Below are 19,322 nucleotides of genomic sequence, written 5' to 3'. Positions count from 1 at the left end.
GACTGCATCTGGCTCAGAGACATCGTCAGCTACAGATAATGTCTGAAACCTGTTTGCAGAACGAACCAAGGACGCCCTACGATCGGCTCCTCGGAAAGTTTTTCACTGCCTGCCAGACTTGGGAATGATCTCCCACTTGACCACAGGTGAGGGGTCAACCTCAGTGCACGCAGTACAGCAGTGGACCGAACGTGGGACACGTGGGACGCGCTCAACGTCTCTCGTATCCCCACGTCTGACCCCACCAGTGATGCCCCTTCGCAGCAGCCTCAGGCTGTGTGACGGAAGCCAATGCAGCCTGGAGCTATGAGCGAAGGGTCACCAACTCAGCTCGCATCTGTACAAAGCAATTACAGTTCCTATCCATTACTGTAGTTGCTCCCGTTTGAAGCTCGTAAAAATATACGACAAATGAACGGTGTACTCGGCTTATTACTAGCAGGAACATGAGGTGCTCTATCAGTCATGGTCTATCCATCACCATATTAGGCAGGTGTCCTAGTTTCTTTGGCTCTCAGTGTAAATGAGCGAAGAGATCTGGTACAGTTCTATTACATTACTGACGAGAAATCACTAGAGAAAAAGAAGCGATTATAAACTATTCGGAAGTAACTATCCATAGCAAGCTATAGTGCAGTGAGTACATAAAGCAAATAGTAGGAAAACCAGACGACATGCTGAGTTTCAGAGGAGAAGTCTTCAGGAAGTGTAATCCATCCACAAAGAAGGTGGCTTACAAACACTTTTTCGACCAATTTTGAAGAGTTACCCATCAGCGTGATCCCACGCCAAATCAGACTAACAGAAGATGCAGACAACATCTAATGAAGAGTGATTCGTTTTTCAAGAGATCGTTCTTTCGGCAGAAGATATTAAATGAATTCCTGTGGTAGAAATTACAAGAGATGATTTGTGCATCAGGGAGAGGTTTACTGCTGAAATAAATTCTGGTGAACATATTACTTCCTCCCGTGTACACTTTGCGAAATGACCACAACGAGAAATTACGCGCCACATCATAAAATGGCATGCAAGCTTTATATATCTGATTTTCAGTGTAGCGAGAAACATCATCTGGAAAAAGCAAAAGAGAGGGTGAAACGGAGGAAATCTGTGTTCTGCACATTTCACGATAATTTAATCAAACCTTGGATGCATATTAGAGGCTCTAACCTGCTATGAGAGTCTGGAATAGAATCAAGCAGGTCCAGATTCATGAAATTACTTGTAGGTTACTAGAGAGTGTTTGATTCTAGATGTTTCTCTGCCCTATAGGCATATTCAGAAATGAAATAGTGACAGTCTGCATGCAGTGTTATTTCTCTCATCTTACTCTCATAGACTCTACGCAAGGTATGCGATGGTTGCAGTAGAATTACCACAAAGTCTAATTTGAATGCCCTTTCCCTAAAATTAATTTTATGATGTATGGCTTTGGTGTCATTGTTACACAGAACTCGTAGGAACCCACCAATTTCGTATTTGTGGAAGGAGATTACCATTACAGAAATAACGAAAGATACGTACAATGGCGGACAATTGCCGAATTGAGGTGTAGCAATTACAGAAAGAAAAAAGCACTGATGACAATAAGCAAATTTCACTGCAAAATTGGAAAGATGGAACTCACTGTAGGTCACAAAGACAATAGTTTAGTGAATATCTGTTAATGGCAGGAATATAGAGAAAGGCAATCCCATGCTGCAATACACTAAAAAAGGAACGACAGAGAAAAATTTGTTGCATCTTCTGTGTTCGTGGAATAAAACGCAGCCTTTACCTGCTATTCCAGGGGACCTTAGCACTGTTGTTTAGGCTAATAAGGTTATTTCTTCCCATTTTTTTGTGTATGTACAGATATTATTTAGAAATGTAATAACAAACTTATAACTATGGATATTACACGTTAGGTGTGTTGAGAAAAAGGAATTACACGTGCCAGTGTTCAGAGTCAGAACGTCCCCGAGCTTTTAGCAGCACATTACATGATGCGATCATTACTTGTTTAATCATTATGATATGAATGGAAGCATCTGAAATGCATTGGCAGTAAGATTGGCTGTTGTTTTGCACTAGAACAAAGTGCTAATTGTGCCCCTGCTGCTGCTGGGTAGAGTGATGCGAGGTATTACCGTTGTACACTGATCAGCCAGAACATTATGACCACCGACCTAAACCCGTCCAGGCGATAGCAGAGTCACCTGGCGAGAAATGAATGCTAGTCAGACACACACATGATGCATAGAGTGTCAGTGAGCGTGCTTCCCGTGTGTAGAATGAGTTTGGCCGAGGTCAGACTGCGATGGCCTGGAGACTCGGCGTGAGCAATATGAAACTGCACGACTTGTCAGGTGTTCGAGGAGTGCTGTGGTGAGTGTCTCGTTCGAGGAGTGCTGTGGTGAATGTCTCCAGCACGTGGCGAAACCAATGTGAAACCACGTCCAAACTTCATGGGGCTGGGTGGCCATCTCTCATCACAGGTGTCGGGCGTCGTAGGCTGGGCAAACTGGTAAGACACGACGGGTGGCAAACTGTGGCGGAACTGACATCAGACTTTAATGATGGACAGAGTACAAGTGTGTCTGAAAGAGCAGTACACCGAACACTCCTAACGATGGGCCTCTGCAGCCGACGACCCACGCCTTTGCCAATGTTAACGCGACGACATCGCCATGTACGACTGAAATGGGAACGCGGCCATCGACGTTGGACGTTGGCGTAAAGGCAGAGTCGGCATAGTCTGATGAACCCCGAAATCTTCTTCATTTTGCCGATGGAAGGGCTCGAAACCGTTGTCTGCTGTGGGAACAGTTCCTTGACACCGTACTGTGGGACGTAAATAAGCTGGCGGCGACACCATTATGCTCTGAGCATCCATCGGTCCAGTGGAGGTAGTGCAAGGCACCATGACAAGCAAGGAGTATCGTATACCAGTTGCAGACCACGCACGCCAATTCGTGGCGATCATGCTTCCTGGCGGCAGTGGCATTTTCCAACAAGATAATTCGTCATGTCACAAGGCCACAGTGTGACGGAGTTTTCCGAGGAACACAGTGGCGAGTTCCAGCTGAGTGATGACCCGCCAAATTGCCAGGTCTGAGTCCGATCGAACACATCTAGGATCTGATTGAACGTGGCGTCACAGCTCATGCCCCCCCCCTCCCCCCACTTCCTGGAATTTACCTGAATTGGGTGACTTGTGTGTGCAGATGTGGTGTCACCTCCCTCCAGCCACCTACCAACAACTCATTGCTTCCATGCCACGACACATCGTCGATGTTATCTATGCCAAAGGTGGATATACACTACTGGCCATTAAAATTGCTACACCAGGGAGAAATACAGATGATAAACGGGCATTTATTGGACAAATATACTAGAACTGACATATGATTACATTTTCACACAATTTGGATGCATAGATCCTGAGAAATCAGTACATAGAACAACCACCTCTGGCCGTAATAATGGCCTTGATATGCCTGGCCATTGAGTCAAACACAGCTTGAATGCCGTGTACAGGTACAACTGCCCATGCAGCTTCAACACGATACCACAGTTCATCAAGAGTAGTGACTGGTGTATAGTGACGAGCCAGTTGCTCGGACACCATTGACCAGACGTTTTCAGTTGGTGAGAGATCTGGAGAATGTGCTAGCCAGGGCAGCAGTCGAACATTTTCTGTATCCAGAAAGGCCCGTACACGACCTGCAACATGCGGATGTGCATTATCCTGCTGAAATGTAGGGTTCCACAGGGATCGAATGAAGGGTAGAGCCACGGGTCGTAACACATCTGAAATGTAGCGTCCACTGTTCATAGCGCCGTCAATGCGAACAAGAGGTGACCGAGACGTGTAACCAATGGCACCCCATACCATCACGCCGGCGCCAGTATGGCGATGACGAATACACGCTTCCAATGTGCGTTCACTGCCATGTCGCCAAACACGGATGCGACCATCGTGGTGCTGTAAACTGAACCTGGATTCATCCGAAAAATGACGTTTTGCCATTCGTGCACCCAGGTTCGTCGTTGAGTACACCATCACAGGCGCTCCTGTCTCTGATGCAGCGCCAAGGGTAACCGTAGCCGTGGTCTCCCAGCTGACAGTCCATGCTCCTGCAAACGCCGTCGAACTGTTCGTGCAAATGGTTATTGCCTTGCAAACGTCCCCATATGTTGACTCAGGGCATGAGACGTGGCTGCACGAGCCGTTACAGCCATGCGGATAAGATGCCTGTCATCTCTACTGCTAGTGATACGAGGCCGTTGGGATCCAGCACGGCGTTCCGTATTACCCTCCTGAACCCACCAATTCCATATTCTGCTAACAGTCATTGGATCTCGACCAACGCGAGCAGCAATGTCGCGATACGATAAACCGCAATAGCGATTGCCTACAATCCGACCTTTATCAAAGTCGGATACGTGATGGTACGCATTTCTCCTCCTTACACGAGGCATCACAACAACGTTTCACCAGGCTACACCGGTCGACTGCTGTTTGTGTATGAGAAATCGGTTGGAAACTTTCCTCATGTCAGCACGTTGTATGTGTCGCCACCGGCACCAACCTTGTGTGAATGCTCTGAAAAGCTAATCATTTGCATATCACAGCATCTTCTTCCTGTCGGTTAAATTTCGTGTCTTTAGCACGTCATCTTCGTGGTGTAGCAATTTTAATGGCCAGTAGTGTATCTGCTATTAGGTAGGTGATGATGACGTTCTGGCTGATGGTGTATCTGCCAAAAGTGGCCCCTCTGTTTGCTCACATATGCCCTGGCAACCGTATGGCTGTGTTTGTGGTGGAATAATGGCAGCTGTAGTAGTTGCAACAAGCCATCACACTCCACTCTGTACGTACAAGGAACCCCTTCAGTAGTGTGAGATCGCAAAAGGCCAGCGATGTTGAAGGCATTCAACTCCCCACATATTGTCGACAATGAAACCACAATATTGTCTGGTAATAGAAACAGGGGGTGGACTGGACGAATCCAATGGTGAGCAGAGCAAAAGGCTATGGAGCGTGGTTGAACTGCTTATTCGACGAATAGCTCACTAAAGTACCACAGTGCTAGTAGTGTTGATACAAAGCAGAACAATGGCAACGATAAACAAAGTGAACGTTGGATTACGTCTACAACAACCGCTGCCGAAGTTGGCATATCGTCAGAAAGGAACCCAAGGTATTTCTCAGAATCAGATGAAATATTAGCGTTTCTGCAAGATGAGTGCGTGGAATGTGTAGTGTCGTTTACGCTTGACTGTGCGAACAATGTACATGAGCTGTACGATGATGACGATACGTGCTTAACAAGTGACAGTGATACTGAAACAGGTGTAGAGCCATGTTCGACAGGGAGCCACAAATTCCGTCTCCAGTGATGCTCTGCAAAGGACAATCGATGTCCAAGGAGCGAGTACTAGACATAATTAAATACATGGACGATCATCTGGAACATATAAAAAAAAGGTTACGAACAAAGTCGAATAAGTCCGCAGCAATACGGCCGTGTGGTGCACAAGAAAAATTACGGATATTCAAGCGAGGACAAGGCACACTTGTTACAAAAACCGGTGTCTGCGCGTTTCAAGGGCGCTCGATATAATTTACAGGATGCGCGCAACAGTGATCTATTACGTTATGCGCGTTAAACTGGGCGCAACAGAGATTACAGTGCTTTCAAGGGATGCAGTGGATGGTTGCACAGTTTTAATGCTACAGAAGTGGAAGATTTAAGATAACGAAATTTCAAACAAAGCGTCAACTTGACGATGCACAGCAAACTGTGGATTTGGCTCGAAAATTTGTGGATGAGAAAGAAAAACTTATCCTATCGTTCAATAAGGAGTTTTTTTCATCTATGACAATCGGGATTTGAAAAGGATATGCATATGAAAGGAACCCTGGAAATTAGAGGTACCGAGAGAACTGTATCCAGCAGAACTAAAATTAATGTCTTAATGCATTCGTATACGATTTGATGACTGTTAATCTGGATGGTAAACTGACTGGAAAGTTATTCATTGTGGTGCGAGAAGTTGGAGGTGCTCTGCCCCTTTAGATTCTTTCTCGTGCGCGTGATATTGCAATGGCAGTGGGGAACATTCACGTCACAAAATCAAGAGTGGGAAAATGGACGTAAGAGAACTACAACTATGGTATGAGCGCTGCTTTTGGCCTATAGCTGGTCAAAATAACTTGGTTTTCTTGATTTCTGGTCTGTGTATAAAAATGATGCTCTTTTGGAGCAAACTATCCTTCCTGAAAAGTTTGTGACATTGCAGTTCATACCACGGGAATCCACTGGACAAGTTCAGCATCTGGATGTTTGTTTTTCCTGTGCCTATAAAACATATTATCGCACTATCTGCAGTTACGCCTAAAACGATAGGCAGTTTCACGATAAGCCCCACGACATACTGTTTCGCAATGTTGCATGCCATCACTTTCCATCAGGTTCCATCAGCCCTTTGCACCAATACGATTCTATTTGCATTCTTTAAGTGTAGATAACTAGCTGAGTGTCCCACATGGTTTGTAACTCCCAAGGAGTTCGCCTTCGACATTGATGGTGCGAATCTTTGTGATCGCTGTGGAGCGCCATTTTTCATTCGGTGTTCATGGTACAAATTAATGGTTTGTTCTGAACATTTATTGTGTAAGGTTATGTTTAGGTGGTTTCTTATGCTATGACTGAACGCAATTAAGCTGTAATGACATTGTTTAATATTACAGTCTTGTCACAGAAATACACGTTTTTACACAGTTTACAGTGTGACAATGTTAAAGACAGTTGTCAAAATTACGCATCTCGTCCTCTGAAAGTGAACTAATCCTAAATGCAACAGTATTAAATTTTAACTCTCAGCAAGTTAAATAATCCTCAACACAAATTTTATCTAGAAGTTTCTTTACAAAATTATTCTTACGATTACGTTATGATGTTGGCCAGTACTACTATAAATCATACGATTCCGCTTCAAAGTTCGGTACTATTTTTAGGATGACAGTCAAGTCCACAGAGAATACTTAGTTTTACGACAAGTTGAGCAGATGATTACCCAACGTCGCTCGAGTTTACAGTGGACACAAACTGGTGAACCAACAAGTTTACACCTCTGCACGCGGTATTTACCATAGCTGCGATGAGCTGTCGTCTGCCTGACTGCCCTCGCCCTCTGAAATTCCCATAAAAATAATTAAACCTTTGCTGAATTTTCCAGCAGAAACTCTCCCTATGTTTCTCGATATGTGAGAAAACATGAACTCATCCCAAGTCTCAGACTATGGCGATATACACACGCTTGGCTGGAGCATCGTGCATATTATAATGCCCTCTCAGTTCTCGCAAGAACAATTAACTAACTGGCTGGTTCGTTTCTCCACAGTTGGAGCTCAACGACGCTACAGCTGATTTCTAGCTGGAGATCGGCCGCTGTGAACGCAGTGTTCACACAAATTTCTCCTCTACATCGTACAGAGCATTATGTGCCCCGTTCTGCACTAGACGCCAATTCAGAGAAGAGCCCCTGAAAATTTCTATCTTATCTTTCTCATAGCTGAACTGCCTCCCCGCCTGCATTCTTTTGTGCTCCACATCACGGCATTTTTCGACCAATAGGAGCATTCCCCTTATTTTGTGGAAACTCTCTCTTCCAATCGCAAGGGTCCTACCATTAAACTGCGTCGAAAGCTCGGCACTTTATTCCTTCCCAGTGTGTTTCCGCCAATCAGACGGTTTCTGACCGCTCCAGACGCCTAAAAAGTTACATGTCTCTATCATGTGTGTACCCCTCTAAGTTCACATGATCAAATGCATCACTGGTTTTGTTTGTATCCATTTGGAATTTTGAAATGCAGCTTACCAAAGCTTTTCCTGTCCTTCTCCTGGTGGCCTGGCCCATTACTCTTTATCCCATCTGAGTCACCTGGTCGGTTGGTCGTTGGCTGTCTCCTGGGACGCCGCTTAAGTGTTTTCCGTGGTGCTCCCTGTGGCGCAGCATTCACCTCCGCCCGCCCTTGCTTCCAAACCAAAATGTTTCCTCTCACTGCTTGTTCCACCTTCTGCTCATAGACATACATTGTATAGGATCAGTGTGTTAATCCCGTCGATTGAGTGTCATCCCTTTTTACATTACATACAACTAGGCAAATTTGCTCATTACTGCCAAATTAAGTTAGGTGCCATATTCACCTTCCCATTGAAATGCATAAAGTTCTTATGTAAGGTGCAAAACTGATCTTCATTTATTCCGCCACCTTACAATTGAAATCGACGGTGTCCATTTTGTGAAGTGTAAGACATATATCCCATTGAAGATTGATCTCTGCACCTCCGGGACAATCATTCTCCATCGTTTTCCTGATGCACGTAGTGACTCTTAAGCAGCAATACTTTTCGTGTCATAATTATTAACACAACACTTTCAGATGAGCCTCACTGAATATTGAGCTTCCGACCTCGCACTCATGGAGTTGATTGTTACAGTACACATCACTGACCACAGAAGGTAATCTCCTGCATTTCTACTTGTCAATTATGACATCGTTATTTTTCCAGTCCTGTAACAGTGTTGGTTGAAGCCTAAGTGTGGGATGTTGGCCTAATTTAGCAATGTCTCGTGTGTGTATACACTTGTCTGTAGAAGCGTTCTTTCTTGGATATTTTTGCCCTTCCACCATTGTTTACAGTTGTACTACAACCTTAACCATGTCAGACTCCTCTAACACTGTCCAATACCGACGTGATAGGCCGCAGGCAACTGATATTTAACACACTAATAATGCAGTGAGAAGTTCCTTACAGTGAAACATGGATTTGTTATGTGGCAGTGTATTTGTTTTTAAATAATCTACAGTGTAAATGTTAAACATTTAAACTCTCTTATTTATGATAACCTACGTGTGTCCTTGGATGATTATCTCGAAATGTGTATATTTGGAATACTGGGAAAAAATCGGCAAAACTGTCCAAAAACTGCAACAAATTGCCGAAAAAGTATTAATAGTACTGAGCTGGTAGATGCTTGCTGTACCACACATCTACTTTCAAAGTGTCTGACGTCATTTTTCAAGTCAAAACCATAGTGATTACGATAATTTGGCCAATAGGATAACGCCCATTTAAATTTCGCACTACTTTTAAGGCACTTAATCGGCCTAGAGAAATGGGGCTGTGGAAAAGGTGGCGGGAAGGGTAAAGGATAACCCTGACTGTGACTCATATCCTTTCTTACAGAAAAATCCCCAACAACACTGCAGAGTGATCCAGCTTGCCCAATGCTCCAGTACTAACTAGTTCTGGTATTTACACATTTATTACATTTGTGGAGTGTATATAGCGTACATTATATATAATTACATAATGATGAGAATACACTTTTAGAAACTCATAAGGTATTACTTTATTTTACCTACCTGTTTGTTTGCTAGAAGAGGATCTCCTTTACCATAACATGTCGTTTTATTATATCAACACTTGTTTCGATGCAAAAAACATAATCTATGAAATTCAGAAAGTCTCAGAAACGTTAAAAAATGTACGAAATTTGCAGACCTCTGATGATATTTCAATAAAACGAAACGTATGTGGTGTATCAAATTCGCATTTCGTATTTACTGACTGGATAATGTATCATACAGCAACTACAGGTATGATGGACAAACAAATTTAACAGTTTGTTATTTATTTAAAGCTACATGAACTGGTTATGTATCTAAGAGGCTTGCTTTAGTTAGAGTTAATGGCAGACAAAAATAAACGCAATGAACCTGTGGATATATTGCAAGATTAACGTATTTTTCACTACAATGTTATTTATTCTCAATCCTAGTATGACTAAAGAAAGGGAGCCACGAACCTGTCTGTTACGGTGTCATAATAGGAGGAGAGGTGTACTCCAACGTGGCGCGTCCCAGGTGGCGGATAGGGGAGTCCTCACCAGCTTGCTGGCGGACTTGAGCGAAATAAATAGCTCTCGTGGACCAAATACATATCCCATCAATCTCATTTTTTTACCATCCATAATTCACCCATCACCTTTCAAGATCAAATCTGGAATTATAAACCCTGACCTTGATCAGACACTTGATCATTGATCAGACAATCAAATAAACATGAGGAGTCTTCTGCTGAAAGCATCCACCGGTTTGGACAGTCACGATAAGGTTATCCAGGCGAAGACACCATTCGGAGGACGAAGGTGAGTAGGAGCGCCTAGTGATGCACTGAATGAACAAGCAAACATGCTACATATTCCATATAAAAAGGTGCTAAAATTTAACAAACCAGGAAGATTTTCGTATTTTGCAACGGTAAATATTAATCCTTCGGAAATTTGGTAAATTGAAACATTTAGCAGATGTCTTAGATCAACAGAACATAGTTATCACAGCCCTTCAAGAGTTACGCAATACTGACCAGGACTCGATCGAATCAGGAGGATGTCGACTTCATAAGGGACCACCAGGAGAAAGAGTATATAACAGAATATTGGAGTCCATAGAGGATTTTTCATCCAATTCCTCAAGAATGCCATTTTTAACAATTATGATGGAAAACAAAAGATACACACCGATAAAAATTCATGCTCCATCTAATGTTAAAAATGGAACTGAGAAGAACGGAACGGAAAAATTCTGGGATGAACTTGATAAGGACCATAACGGATACTAACATTAAAATTCTGCTTGGAGACAGTAATGCGAAGATAGGACGAGAGACGAAATTCCGAGGTGTGGTGGGGTGATGGCCAGCCCATAAACTTACAAACAAGAATCGGGAACGGTTAATTGAATTTTGTACTACAAATGGGTTGGTTTTGAGACAACAAGTTTTAAGAGAAGACCACATAAGTTAATAACATGGAAATGCCCAAACGTCAAGCTAGGAGAGTTCCAAATAGATCATGTGGACATGGATCAGAAATTCCTTAAGGAAATCTATAATGTTAAAGTGCTGCGTGGCGTCGATGTTGATTCATACCACTACATTTCAAAATTTAAAATCAAACTGACACCTAAAAGAAAAGGCAAACCTCAAAAGTTAGATACAAAGAGAACATATGACCCTAGTTATATTATTAATAATCAGTTATATTACGAGAGATCAATAATACCCTTAAGTGACAATCTAGAATCACTGTCAATCAATTCAAAGCCTTGGATGAAGAAGTAGCTCCCGTACGGAAACGCAAGTAACATGCATGGTGGAATGAGAAATGCGATGTAGCGATTCAACGTAGACATAAGACCTGATTAAGGGACCAACAAAACAGAACTGAAAGCTCTAGGGACGAATTAATAAACGCTAGACGATCAACCGCTAAAGAAATTAGAAGGGTAAAAAGGCAATTTCATAAGGACTCGCTAAAATGTATCGAGGATGCTTTCAGTCGCCACTGGTCAAGAGATTACTATCAGACATTCAAACAGTACCAGACGAAATACACCCCACCTACTCTTATGATGAAGGATACAAACGGAAACGTAGCGCATGACAACAAAGGCACTTCAATGATATTGGCTAAATATTTCAGACAGTTACTAAATAGCGTTGAACTTGAACATCATTTGGAATTTGATCCCTGTCCAAGAAACAAAACGCATTTAGAAAGAATTATACCACCACATCCAGATGAAGTACAAGCAGCGATTAACTCACTTCGGAATTATAAAGCAGCAGATGAAAACCAACTAGTGGCAGAACTTTGAAAATATGCAAATGTACAAACTATTCTGAACTTACACAAACACCTTACTGACATTTGGAATACTGAGAAGTTACCAGAGGAATGGAATGTTGCAATAATCCATCCACTACGCAGAAAAGGAGATAGACCGGATCCAAATAACTATAGGGGTATATCCGTGCTGGATATTACTTATAAAATTTTCCAGGGCTCTTTATTTCAGAATTCATGAACAGTTTGATGGTGAACTAGGCGAATATCAAGGAGTCTTTCGTCGAGGACGAAGCTGTCCTGATCAAATTATTAGTCTCAAATGGACAATGAAACATCAAAGGGTCAGGAACAAGAAGCTTGTGATCACCTTCGTCGATTTTTAAAAAAGCCTACGACAGTATCCATCGTGAATCTCTACTGTCAATTCTTAAAGAATTTGACTTACATCAGAAACTTGTCAATCTCGTTGCAATCACCCTTCTAAAAGCCAAAGCTAGAGTAAGGTTCAGAAATGAATTCTCTGAACGTTTTGAGATTCATACTGGCCTTCAACAAGGCGATGGATTGTCTCTATTATTGTTCAGTTGCGTACTGGAGAAAATCATGCATGAATGGGACAAGATATGCCCACCATCTTTTAAGATAGGAAGAAAGATTCGACTTAACTGCCTTGTATTTGCAGATGATTTGACGCTGTTAGCAAACAATACTGATGAAGCAAAGGTTCAGGTAGAACAACTAGAACGATTAGCGGCAAAGGTTGGATTGCAAAATTCGTTCGAGAAAACAGAAATGATGCCGAGCTTCCAAATTGACACATCCTATACCATACTCCATAATGATCAAAAAATTACAGTAGTAAAAAAAGTTTAAATATGTTGGTGAGATTATTACCTGGAATTCTAATGAAAGAGCGTCAATAGAGAATAGAACATTAAAACTACAGCGAGCGTAAAGAACTGCATGGCCAACCTACAGAAACGATCCCTCTCAATAAATGCTATATTTCGACATTACTCCTCCGTCGTTAAGCCGGAAGCAACGTATGCAAGTGAAACACTATTCAAAGTAAATACTCAAGCAACAAGTGACAAATTGCAGAAAGTTGATAGAAGAATACTCCGAAAAATAATCAGTAAAAACACATCAAGTTAATGGGCAGTGGAGACTTTTGCCCAATTCAGTAATGTATAAGGAAAGTGAATCCATTATTGATGTTGTTGTTGTTATGGTCTTCAGTCCTGAGACTGGTTTGATGCAGCTCTCCATGCTACTCTATCCTGTGCAAGCTTCTTCATCTCCCAGTACCTACTGCAACCTACATCCTTCTGTATCTGCTTAGTGTATTCATCTCTTGGTCTCCCTCTACGATTTTTACCCTCCACGCTGCCCTCCAATGCTAAATTTGTGGTCCCTTCATGCCTCAAAACATGTCCTACCAACCGATCCCTTCTTCTAGTCAAGTTGTGCCACAAACTTCTCTTCTCCCCAATTCTATTCAATACTTCCTCATTAGTTACGTGATCTACCCACCTTATCTTCAGCATTCTTCTGTAGCACCACATTTCGAAAGCTTCTATTCTCTTCTTGTCCATACTAGTTATCGTCCATGTTTCACTTCCATACATGGCTACACTCCATACAAATACTTTCAGAAACGACTTCCTGACATTTAAATCTATACTCGATGTTAACAAATTTCTCTTCTTCAGAAACACTTTCCTTGTCATTGCCAGTCTACATTTTATATCCTCTCTACTTCGACCATCATCAGTTATTTTACTCCCTAAATAGCAAAACTCCTTTACTACTTTAAGTGTCTCATTTCCTAATCTAATTCCCTCAGCATCACCCGATTTAATCTGACTACATTCCATTATCCGCGTTTTGCTTTTGTTGATGTTCACCTTATATCCTCCTTTCAAGACACTGTCCATTCCGTTCAACTGCTCTTCCAAGTCCTTTGCTGTCTATGACAGAATGACAATGTCATCGGCGAACCTCAACGTTTTTATTTCTTCTCCATGAATTTTAATACCTACTCCGAATTTTTCTTTTGTTTCCTTTACTGCCTGCTCAATATACAGATTGAATAACATCGGGGAGAGGCTACAACCCTGTCTCACTCCTTTCCCAACCACTGCTTCCCTTTCATGCCCCGCGACTCTTATAACTGCCATCTGGTTTCTGTACAAATTGTAAATAGCCTTTCGCTCCCTGTATTTTACCCCTGCCACCTTCAGAATGTGAAAGAGAGGATTCCAGTCAACATTGTCAAAAGCTTTCTCTAAGTCTACAAATGCTAGAAACGTAGGTTTGCCTTTTCTTAATCTTTCTTCTAAGATAAGTCGTAAGGTTAGTATTGCCTCACGTGTTCCAACATTTCTACGGAATCCAAACTGATCTTCCCCGAGGTCCGCTTCTACCAGTTTTTCCATTCGTCTGTAAAGAATTCGCGTTAGTATTTTGTAGCTGTGACTTGTTAAACTGATAGTTCGGTAATTTTCACATCTGTCAACACCTGCTTTCTTTGGGATTGGAATTATTATATTCTTCTTGAAGTCTGAGGGTATTTCACCTGTCTCATACATCTTGCTCACCAGATGGTAGAGTTTTGTCAGGACTGGCTCTCCCAAGGCCGTCAGTAGTTCTAATGGAATATTGTCTACTCCCGGGGCCTTGTTTCGACTCAGGTCTTTCAGTGCTCTGTCAAACTCTTCACGCAGTATCGTATCTCCCATTTCATCTTCATCTACATCCTCTTCCATTTCCATAATATTGTCCTCAAGTACATCGCCCTTGTATAAACCCTCTATATACTCCTTCCACCTTTCTGCCTTCCCTTCTTTGTTTAGAACTGGGTTGCCATCTGAGCTCTTGATATTCATACAAGTGGTTCTCTTCTCTCCAAAGGTCTCTTTAATTTTCCTGTAGGCAGTATCTATCTTACCCCTAGTGAGACAAGCCTCTACATCCTTAAATTTGTCCTCTAGCCATCCCTGCTTAGCCATTTTGCACTTCCTGTCGATCTCATTTTTGAGACGTTTGTATTCCTTTTTGCATGCTTCATTTACTGCATTTTTATATTTTCTCCTTTCATCAATTAAATTCAATATTTCTTCTGTTACCCAAGGATTTCTATTAGCCCTCGTCTTTTTACCTACTTGATCGTCTGCTGCTTTCACTACCTCATCCCTCAGAGCTACCCATTCTTCTTCTACTGTATTTCTTTCCCCCATTCCTGTCAATTGTTCCCTTATGCTCTCCCTGAAACTCTCGTTCTTTCAGTTTATCCAGGTCCCATCTCCTTAAATTCCCACCTTTTTGCAGTTTCTTCAGTTTCAATCTGCAGTTCATAACCAAGAGATTGTGGTCAGAATCCATATCTGCCCCTGGAAATGTCTTACAATTTAAAACCTGGTTCCTAAATCTCTGTATTACCATTATATAATCTCTTCCAGGTAAACAACCTTCTTTTATGATTCTTGAACCAAGTGTTAGCTATGATTAAGTTATGCTCTGTGCAAAATTCTACAAGGTGGCTTCCTCTTTCATTTCTTCCCCCCAATCCATATTCACCTACTATGTTTCCTTCTCTCCCTTTTCCTACTGACGAATTCCAGTCACCCATGACTATTAAATTTTCGTCTCCCTTCACTATCTGAATAATTTCTTTTATCTCGTCATACATTTCATCAATTTCTTCATCATCTGCAGAGCTAGTTGGCATATAAACTTGTACTACTGTAGTAGGCATGGGCTTTGTGTCTATCTTGGCCACAATAATGCGTTCACTATGCTGTTTGTAGTAGGTAACCCGCACTCCTATCACCTGACCAAAAGTCTTGTTCCTCCTGCCACCGAACTTCACTAATTCCCACTATATCTAACTTTAACCTATCCATATTCTTATTTAAATTTTCTAACCTAACTGCCCGATTAAGGGATCTGGCATTCCACGCTCCGATCCGTAGAACGCCAGTTTTCTTTCTCCTGATAACGACGTGCTCTTGAGTAGTCCCCTCCCGGAGATCCGAATGGGGGACTATTTAACCTCCGGAATATTTTACCCAAGAGGACGCCATCATCATTTAATCATACAGTAAAGCGGAAAAGAAGGATTGCATTTTTCGCTCACATATCTCACCTATCAAATACTAAAATCCTGAAGCATCTTTGTGACTACTTCTGGAACAGTAAAACCAAAAACGTCTGGTTTAAAGGAGTACAAAGTGATCTGGATGAATTGAACATCACCACACACCAAATTCGACACAGAGAAGAGAAACTGCTTCTGAAGAACAAATACACACGGCTGACATTCAAACCATCAGAACGGAAGACGTCTGTCACATTTGCAGAAGAACGAGCGGCCAGATCACACTGAATGAAGAAATTTTGGGTAACGAAGAATTGGCTAGCTGTTAAATCTAAACTTAATCATTGTAGACTCTGTTGTATTATGTTTGATTTTAGTGCTCCAATGTGGGCGTAAACTATGTAAATAAATAAATAATGGGAAAGGAATGGGAATGTAGATTGCAGAACACATTTTGATAATATTTGGGTTAATAATTATATTGCCAAGGAATTACACCGTTTGAAACAAAATGTCTTGCAAGTTGCTAACGTTTCTCCTTCACATTGTTGCCTGCTCTTTGCACAATAATTCTCAGTGTCTTGAGTAAGGGTCCGTCACAAACATTTCACCATCGACAGCGAATTCACCAATCTATTGGTTTTCCTATCGAGTGCGTGAGAACTTAAATACTTTCCCAAACGTCATGTAAGTATAAAGCAGACGACAGACTTTTTTGAGCTTTCAGGTTTCAGTAATACTGGTTTGTTTAAGACCTTAAACACAGAACTTAGAACACCAAAGCGTTTTCCACCACGTGCTCGTGACAATCTCATAACTGGCCACTCTTTATATAGAACTTCCATCAATGTATTCTTCATGCAGTTTCATAATATATTTCCGTAATGCGAATTCTCTGTCAATCGAAATGAAGCAAAGAATTTCAGTTCCATATGGTACTTGGAGTACATTCGGGGAACATATGTTCAATGATTTTTCTTCTAGGTTCTTGTATAAGTGAGTGACGGATATCTTGCCCTAATACATAACATTTACATACAGAAGAACTGGTCCGTCTTGTAGCAAAGTAGATGGATCCTTTCCAGCTGGTATGTTTTTCTTTCACCCAGTACACTGCAAATTCTGAGATATGTTCTGTAATGTTATTCAGCTGTTATGTTATTCACGTGGCATGTGCACAGTACCAAAAATCTAAAATATTAACTAAGGGATCATCCAGTTTAACTTTATTATCTATTACATTCTTTAATTGTCAGAAGTTAACGAGCTAACTAGTTTGCCTAAAAACCATGCTAATTACGAAATATCAGTAATTTGAGATTTTGTTCGAATTTATGTGCACATGGTTTCCACACTGATACGACTGTTAGATTTCGAGGGCAGTGATTTGAGAACTTTATACAGAGACTGTGTTAATGATGTCTTTGCCACCACATTAATGATGACATTAGTAATAATGCTTAATTATGCCTGTGTTAGGTTACTGCACCCGAACAATACTGCCGAATATCAGTGCAGTGTACGCCTGCTTAGCTGGGTGGTAACGTGCTCGCCCCCCATGCAAGTGGGCCCGGGTTCGATTTCCGGCTGGGTTGGAGTTTTTCTCCGCTTGGGGACTGGGTGTTGTGTTTTCCTCATCATCATTTCATCCTCATCACCGGCATGCAAGTCACCCCATGTGGCGTCGACTGAAATAAGACTTGCACTTGGTGCCCGAACTTCCCCGAAAGGGGCCTCCCAGACAACGATGCCATACGCTCATTTTACTTTTCTCATTGCAGTATGTGGCTAGTAAAGCAGTCTATATCAAAGCGTGCAATAAAAATTGCAATTCTATACAGTTTTGTGGTTACATTGTTTTATTTCACTCGCCTTTATTTCAGAGCCTCGATAATTATATCACAAATTCAGGCACACTTAGTCGCTTCTCTAAACATGGTGTCCGTTTTTCTTATTTTGGGCTCAATCATCGACTTTAATTGTTCAGAATCATATAACGCCAACTGAGTAAAATTTTTAAATGCATCTTTCACCGCTTCTAAATTGTTATCTTGCATTAGTCTGTTTCCATACTGTATTCATACAATTCTCTCAACCTCCAAGGCACTTTTCGTTTCGGTTTTCAACAGCTTTGGTTGTTATACATCAGTATGGAGGCTTGCTACTGCACGTGTCACATTCTTGCATACACTGAGTATGCATTGATCAGCAGCAAAACTCATGCTACAGAATGAAGTCACATATCGACTGAGCACAGAACGCCCATATGAAGACGGTGAGCAGCAGGTGGTAGTGTGGCGTCGAAAAAGAGTGGTGACTGGTAGAGTAGTGAGGAGTAGGTGGTAGAGCAGGAAAGTGGTGAGGCAGTGAATGGTAGGTCAAGAGCGACATTTGGTAGAGGGGCAGAGCAGTGCAGCTGTGCATTGTAGAGTGGTGAGGGGCAGATGGTAGAGTGGAGAACGCAGGTGATAAGGTGGTAGTGTCTTGGATGATAGAGTGGCGAGCAGCAGGTCGTAGAGCAGTGCAGCAGTAGAGTGGCGAGAGGTACAACAGTGGCCAGCAAGAGGAACAGTGGCAGAGCAGTAGAGTAGTGAGCGGTGGACAGTGAGTGGCATCTGGTAGAGAAATGGAGTCGTAGAACAGTGAGTGGTGAGGTAGTGAGTGGTAGAGTGGTAATAGACCAGCAGAGCAGTGAGTGGTGGAGCACTGAGAGAAAGGTGGTAGAGCACCACCAGCACTCGTCACCCACCAGCCTAACACTCACCACTCTGTGGGTCTAACAGAGTGGTAGAGTGGTGAGTGTTAGGGTGGTGAGTAACTAGTGGTGGTGCAGCAAAGCAGTAGATCAGTGTGTAGCAGAACAGTGAGCAGCTGATGAGAGAGCAGCAGAGCTGTAGATCAATGAGTGGTAGAACAGAGACCAGCAGGTGGAAGAGCAGTGAGTGGCAGCTGGCAGAGCAGTGAGCAGCAGGTAGTAGAGCAACGGAAGGTACGGCAGTGTGCGACACATGGTAGAATGGTGGAACAGCATAGGAGTGAGCGCTCGAGCTGTGAGTGACAGGTAGTAGAGTACTGGAGCAATGACTGGTGGGAGGTAGAGCAGCAGATGGATAGAGCAGTGAATGTTACAGCAGTGATTACCAAAGTGGTAGAGCAGTGAGTGGTAGAACAGTGGGTAGCTGATAGTACACCAACAGAGCAGCAGATCAGTGAGTGATAGAGCAACGAGTAGCAAGTGGCAGAGCAGTGAGTGGCAGGTGGTAGAGCAGTGACCAGGAGGTGGTAGAGAAGTAGAGCAGTGGGAGGCACAGCAGTGAGCGACATGTGGTAGAATGGCAAAACAGTGCTCCAGTGAGTGGTACAGTGCTGAGTGACAGGTGGTAGAACACGTGAGTAATGAGTAGTGAGTGGAAGAGCTGCAGATTGATAGAACAGTTGTCAAGCAGTGAGTGGTAGAACAGTGAGCAACTGAAGGTAGAGCTGCAGAACAGTAGATCAGTGGGTGGTAGTGCCATGAGTGGCAGGTGGTAGA

This window comes from Schistocerca piceifrons, chromosome 8 (assembly GCF_021461385.2).
Source record: "Schistocerca piceifrons isolate TAMUIC-IGC-003096 chromosome 8, iqSchPice1.1, whole genome shotgun sequence".
Classification (NCBI taxonomy): domain Eukaryota; kingdom Metazoa; phylum Arthropoda; class Insecta; order Orthoptera; family Acrididae; genus Schistocerca; species Schistocerca piceifrons.
Note: the sequence above shows the minus strand (reverse complement) of the source record.